This window comes from Branchiostoma lanceolatum, chromosome 16 (genome assembly GCF_035083965.1).
Source record: "Branchiostoma lanceolatum isolate klBraLanc5 chromosome 16, klBraLanc5.hap2, whole genome shotgun sequence".
Taxonomy (NCBI): domain Eukaryota; kingdom Metazoa; phylum Chordata; class Leptocardii; order Amphioxiformes; family Branchiostomatidae; genus Branchiostoma; species Branchiostoma lanceolatum.
Genome location: NC_089737.1, coordinates 311,803 through 319,058, shown reverse-complemented (window position 1 = coordinate 319,058; position 7,256 = coordinate 311,803). Strand labels below are relative to the sequence as shown.

The following is a 7,256-nucleotide window of genomic DNA, read 5'->3' as shown; positions in this document are numbered from 1 at the left end:
GATAAAATGTAGTAGTTTGAAATTGCTTGTGATCGCCATGACCAAAAAATAAAGTTTATACGGCTTTTCAAAGTCCGCCTTTCGCGACGCACTGTGCTGGCTTCTGGAATTGGCATCACGTGACCCTATGACGTCACCGGCTGTAAAGAATCCCCGGCACGCAGGCAGCTCGCGCACGCTAGAGGTTCAACAGCACGGCCGCCATGATGAGTGAAGAAGTCATGCGGTTTTCCGACTTTCGCCGAGCGTGGACGCATTTTTTTTAAGAAGTCAAGTCCCTGCCGTCTCAAGGGGATGTAGATGGGGTTGTCCCCTACAGATATGAACCATATTGGGAAAGCCAGCAGCCGTGTGCAGACAGCGTGGCGGAGGGAAGGTTCCAACAGTGTTGGTAACAACAACGGCGACACTGAAGCTGAAATGGAGGGCCGAATCCGCCATAGACATCGGGAGACTTCAACATGTTGAACGGTAAGGGCGGCTATGATGGTGTTACTGTTGTTTATAAATCTCAAGTTTCTGTCAGATTACAAAGAAAAGACGCTGGGGAAAAATGCAGCATTCAATGATTGTTTACAAATCAAAAAACGTGGTAATATACTGATAGAAGCCCTCAAAAAAGCGATTGTTTTTCAGATACTTCATTACAGAGTCTTTTGTGATTTACAGCGCCGCTATGGCCTTCATCCATGTTTAATTCTCGAGTTTTTGTAAAAGATGAGGGCCCAAAATAACAAAAGGGTGTTATGACAATGATATATGCCGGCGAAAAATGCTAATTAACAAGTAACTCGACCTACAGGTCACCGCGGACATGTGAACGTGAACGCATTGTGTTTATACTTGACTCAACGAGCTACATCAATTTATTCGAAGATAATTCAAAGTCGTATACGTCTAATCAAGTATTTTTGTATGTTTTTATGTGTTCATGCGGAAGATGCGAGATTATACCGATAGTAGAATAGTGCGTATGCTGCCAGGAACAATGGAGGAAGGAGAGAGTTTGAAATTACTGCCTTTTGTACTCAGTGGGCCACAAGCGTCAAAACTGTAATTGACATAAACCTGTCAATTGTTCTGATTTCAATGGGCCAGCACGGCACGCCAGCGATCTGTTCCATTGTTTAGTTGCATATTGGAGCGCCCCGGGGATTAGAAGTTTTAGTGGAGGGACAGTCGTAAGTTCAATTTTAGCTATTTTGAGAAATTAATCTTTTAAGAAATCAGTGAGAGGATCCGTTAGATAGCGGAGAAGACGATCGGAGGAAATTCAAGCACTGCAACTAACGTTACAGCCTGTGGCCATTTTTATTTCAACAGCCTTGAAACAAGGTTAATCTTTGTAACAACATACACCCTACAAACTACATGGTCTAACAAAGCGCTGAACTAATACGTCTGCTACATTCTGCAAACAAACAGGAGGTTGCTATTCTTCAAACACAGGGTAAACCTCTGGTGTCTCTGGTGGAACGGTCTCCCAGAAGAAGTAATCAACGCTCCCTCAGTGAATGCCTTCAAAGCCAGATTCGACAGGTACATGGAATGTCACCCTGTTAAGTATAACCACAGACCTTTGGAACACCCACACAAACCCACCATGACAGTTGAGTGAAAAGGAATTTCAACAATGAAGAGCGGTCTAAACTGGAACAGTCCTACCCGACCGAAAATTCTACTCTACTCTACTCTACTCATGTAATATGTCAGTCTTTTTGTACAGATTCTGTGTCAAAGATCCTAGGTATAAGGCCATATATCTCGTTTCTTTTCGGCAGCTGTGAGAACAAAATTCGACACATTCTACCATGATTCTACCGATTCTACACACATAATTCAGTACCTCATTGATCCTCCTTCGCCAGCAGAGAGGCACAAAACACGGCTGAAGCCGAGAATTGTAGGCCCGATGCCGAAAAAATGGTCGCGATGCCGATTGTGAAAGTTTGACAAACTGACATTTCACATCGTCAACCATCTAAAATATATATCGGCATATCCAGAATAAATCACATGATATATACAAAACGACAACATTTGAGGGCATGTTTCTGTTCTAAAATGTTCGCTTCGAGCCTTGCAACACACAAAAAATGCTGTAACTCGCCCAATTTTCGTCGCACAACAGAGTTTCACGTATCAAAACATTCGCCAGTTCAACCAGCCGCCATTGCTGGCTACTGCGCAGCTCTAGTACGCACCCCAAATAAGGAAATCCTCGGAAACTGCAGGCATGTCCGCCTCAGCTCGGCGGCACTCGTAGATTCTCGCCAGCCGTGACGTCATTTTAGGCTCATTTGCATCGGAACTGGCGGGAAAATTAGCGACCCAGAGCGACACCAAAGCGGCGCCGCCGGGGCTGCCGGACAATGCGACTCAGCGGGATTTATCAGGGCAGAACAAAAGGCTGCGGTGGGTGTTAATAGGCGAACTCTAACCTCCTTGCAGGAACTAAGGACATCATATAATGTTATTGCAGGAACATGCATGGTGGCCGAGAAGAGACAGAAAGTGAGGAACAGCCCGACTGTGCATCACCCAACACCCTGGGTTTGAGCCAGTTTCTCTCAACTAGGAGGTGTTAGCCACAGAGTTCTTTACCTATCGGGACCATCGGTATCACTTGGAAATAAGTAAGTATACAACATTTCCATGTTAAACAGACATTGCCAATTTTTTGTACAGTAATATAGAAGAAGGAATTGGGAAGTAAGTGAGGATGAGGACTATGAGTATGCCAGTGTACTGACACATGACACCAACACATGGAGAAAAAGCGCATACATAACAGCCGAGCTATTGTGAAATATATTACAATAGAGATACTCTAGTTGTCCACGTTAATTCTTATAGATTGTAACATTGTGTTGAACAGCATGCTGCATATAAAATTGTCTCAGTTTTGCCGAGAATTTAACACAAATTGACCAACATATATCTACATATGAACTGGGCTTGATAGCATATTGAATATTTCTTCATGTGGCAATATTGTATTGCAATTGTTCTTTCATGCAATAGACAGTGACACTCAATTATGGTAAAAAACACACTTTGAGTATCAATATTTGTTATCCCTTTCAGATGTAAGAGGCTTGCAGCATGCAGACAGTTTATCCACTGGTGCTACAAGTACATGGGAAAGGGTGTCCGGTCTCTTTTCCTTCCTGTGCAGTAGCTGCTATAAGGTTATATAAGAGGACCACACAGACTTCATGCAGAGCAATGACTTGTAATTTTTTTTACGTCTGTCAAGAATAGCTTTCATGACAATGTTTGAAGTTACTGCTGTTTGGTACTTGAATACAAGATAAATGTATAACAATAAATTAACAATGTAGAAGAGGTATGGTCACTTAAGAATATACGCAATCAGAATTTCTGATAATATATGTCATATCCATATCAAATATTCGAAATCCAATTGATATCATGCTTGGATGCAAATAGAATATGTTGACTTCACATACTTACTAAAGAGTACTACATTACTGCATATTGACATTACTTCACAAACTTAGATGGTCCTATATTATTATACATATGTTAGGGCTCGAAATTCATTTTTGGGAATAGATGCGCTGGTGCACCCAACCTAAAAATTTAGGTGCACAGAAAGAATTTTGGGTGCACAACTTGAAATAAAGTAGAGTGTCAGCAAAACGTAATTACATAGTTTAACACATCTGTTATTCTATAGCTGATTTCAAATGTTTAACAAGTCATACATGCAGTAAAGTGCAACAGAGGTTATAATGCTTTTTCTGATACTCTGATTTCAAGAATATCCTGTATGCTAGTGTACAATAGTACCTTACTCATATAGCCTTCAAAAAATCTAGGTGCACTGGTGCACACACAGTTAAAAATTGGGTGCACAGCTACAATTTTGGTTGCACAAAGGTGCACATGCACCCAGTATTTCGAGCCCTATATGTTGTCATATGAACAAGAAGAAGAATGTGATGATCATGATGATGTCATTACTTTCCAAACTTGGATTATACTATGTCATTATGTATTGACATACTTTCCAAATTTGGACAACACTGTATCACCAAACCTATGTTGACATTATACTTTCCAAACTTGGATAATACTATATCACTAAACCTAATAGTATGTTGACATACTTTCCAAATGTGGATAATACTGTATCACTAAACATATGTTGATATTACTTTCCAAAGTATGCTATATTACTATGTATTGACATACTTTCCAAACGTGGATAATATTATATATTGACATTACTTTCCAAACGTGGATAATTTCTTTATAGTTCAATCATAATATGACGTAAAATTCCTATTTACATGCGCACTTTTTAAACTTTTCAAGTTGCAAGCAGGTGCTCCAGGCCAACACCAAAGTCGGGGTGCGTACGTTAGGAGGGGTTCTTCCTCGAAAAATCGCATATCAGCATGAGAGTACGGTACATCTTCATGCAAATGAAGTGTGGAATGCTACCACACAATCAATCAGTAATAAAGAGTAAATGATACATATATTTAAATTGTTTGATATTTTCTACCCAGAAACATTTTCTCAGCAACCCTTTAAGTCGGTAAACATCATCGGAAGGATGATCATGTCAACCTCTTTACTATCCACCGAAATGCTGGAGGGGGGGGGGGTGCGTACGTTAGGAGGGTTTTTCCCCTGAACGTTTCAATTCACTGAGTTAGGCCCGCAATCGTCCCCAAATCGGTGGTGCGTACGTTAGTAGGGGTGCGTACGTAAATAGGAATTTTACGGTATAGCACTAAAATATGTTGACATTACTTTACTAACATAGATGATACTATATCACTAGTTATGATATCACTTTTCCAAACTTGTATGGTAGCATATCACTATATATTGACTTCAATTTCCAAACTTGGATAATATCAAATTCATAATCATAATATGTAACCAATAGCCCTCCCTCTTTAGCTAAAGCAGAATGAACTCATGGCAAGTCTTAAACTGTGTAACGTGGGCCCTGATTGCCTCCTCCATGTTTGGTTGCTCACAAGAGGAACTGAGGGGCTCTTGAATCCATGCTGGGATCGTTTCCTCCATGATGTCACCATCATATTCCTGGTCATTACACATCATCTCCACTATCTCCATTTACCTTGTGACATATCCTGTTAGAAATGTATATAACGTTAGAATCAGAAATGAATTAGAGTTCAGGAAACACTGCTGGATATATTGAGATCTGTTGTACTTAGTCTGATTATGGACCTGGCAAAAGCACTACAAGTGAATCTCTGTGATGTCTACTTATGGTTCCCTTCAGCACTTAAAACAAGACTTTATGATAGGCCTGGGTTAAACTTCAAAGCCCTATAGTTTATGGGGAGGACCGTTGTAGTGAATGTCCACTTACAGGTGCACAATATCGCCCATATCATCGCGCAAGTGGTGGTGATCCGGTTGTGTACGTGTCTACAAGGTGTCTTGAGTGTTGTCAAACTTTTGAAAAATACAAGTAGACTTTTTAAAAATATCTACTGTGCATTTGTATTTTCACTATAGCCGTGTGAGAGCCGACATAGTACATGTTTTATTCTACGACGTCCACCCCTACATCATGTAAACAAGAGAATGGCATCGGTCAACTATGTTAAGTCCACGAATATTCGTAAAATCCCATTCAGACGACGGTTTACTGTTTATAATCGCACAAGATAATACCACACACGCCATGTCGTATCTGACGTATCACTAAAGTTGTGCTAGTGTAAACGTACCTAGATGGTGCCTCTTCTGTGCCACCCCCGGCCCCGCTCCGCTCTCTAAGTCGCCGGTCCTTGTGGCAATAAGCTCAGTTCAACGACGTCTAGCTAAACGTCGTCCCTCTTCAAAACGGGCGCTGCACGGAATAACTTACGGACCACGGAGTTATTATTAATTTCCACAGCAGAGACCTTTCAGTGCCAGCCAGGCCCCGATTTAACAGTGCACGAACTTGTCCGCACTTGTTGCGTAGGCTTTTCTCCCGAGAAAACTTTAAAAGGCTAAAAACAGCACTCCAGGTGTTCCAGCAATACGCTGCGACACATTTCCCCTGCATGTCAAAAAAGCAATCCCCGGAATACGATATCCCGGGCATAGTATGTTTACAAACACCCAAGATGGCGGCCGCGGCTTCAGTGTTCTATTTCCCTTTACAGCCGATGACGTCATTGCCGGCTCTATGTTCTAGCGAACGTCGGCGCGCATTTTCGGCGACGGGGTGTTCAAAAGTAGCTTTTAGCTAAAGAACCGTGTATTTTTTCATAAATAAGTATGTCAACAGAATAAAACTACCTTTGATGCATATATTCTGAAAAATTGGCCTCTATGTGTCACAAGCTGTTTAAGGATATTACATTTTGCAAAGCTAACCGACGATGAGCAGTCAGCACAATCTCACCTGTACATGTAGGTGGACTGTTGCTCCATGTCGTATCAGCTTGGCAGGTAGCTGTAGCAGAACCAGCCAGGTTGTATCCTGTGTCACACGTGAAGGTAAGCTCGTCTCCAAATGAGGTAGAGCCGCTCACGCCACCGTTTGTTGGAGCGGGAAGTGGGGGGCACTGTACGGCTGTATACGGATTTGGCAATGTGATAATTTTGTTGCTGATTCTGTTATCTGTGCACATAATACATGTCTACTAATGCAATCTGAACGTGGCAGACAGGAACCGCCCGTTCAAGGTTACAACCAGGCCTACCAGGACGCTCCACAACGGACACCGTTCATGCATGTGCCGCGCCCCCTCGGTCCCTACCATCCCTCCCCTATGTATACCGAATGGGACAGGGAGTGGCCATGCTTAACGGAAGCTTACGATGGCAACTACAGCTACCCGCGTCCCATGTGGTTTGGACTCCCCCCACCCCCGCGCTACAACAGCAGGCCGTGTGAGGCACCACCATTCTACAACGGACCCTACGGAGCACCGCCGCCCTACCGTGACAGCGGGCTGTATCATGGATCATTTTCCAGACCCAGTAATGGAAGACCTCAAGGTTCGAACTGATGTATCGTCCGGAAAACACGACGTACAGTAAGAGAAATAGGAACTCTAGACCTATCTCCAAAAGCCATGGGATATCCTTTGGCTTTTGGAATGTACACGGACTCGGTAACAAAGTAGAAGATAGTGATTTTATAAGTCAGATAGAAGGGTTTGATTTCTTTTCCATCCTCGAGTCTTGGCATACAGGTGAGAAACATTTCCCCAACTTTTTATGTTTTAGTAGTATGTTTTAGT

General features: G+C 42.3%; 1 long non-coding RNA gene across 1 annotated transcript; it reads right to left on the bottom strand.

Moving 5' to 3' along the window:
• Positions 1-2,650: 2,650 nt before the first annotated feature.
• On the bottom strand, positions 2,651-6,329 carry LOC136421987 (uncharacterized). Its single transcript, XR_010753557.1, has 2 exons — positions 5,748-6,329; positions 2,651-5,138 (listed from the first exon to the last, which is right to left on the bottom strand). It is a non-coding gene; the product is annotated as an uncharacterized lncRNA (long non-coding RNA).
• Positions 6,330-7,256: the final 927 nt, after the last annotated feature.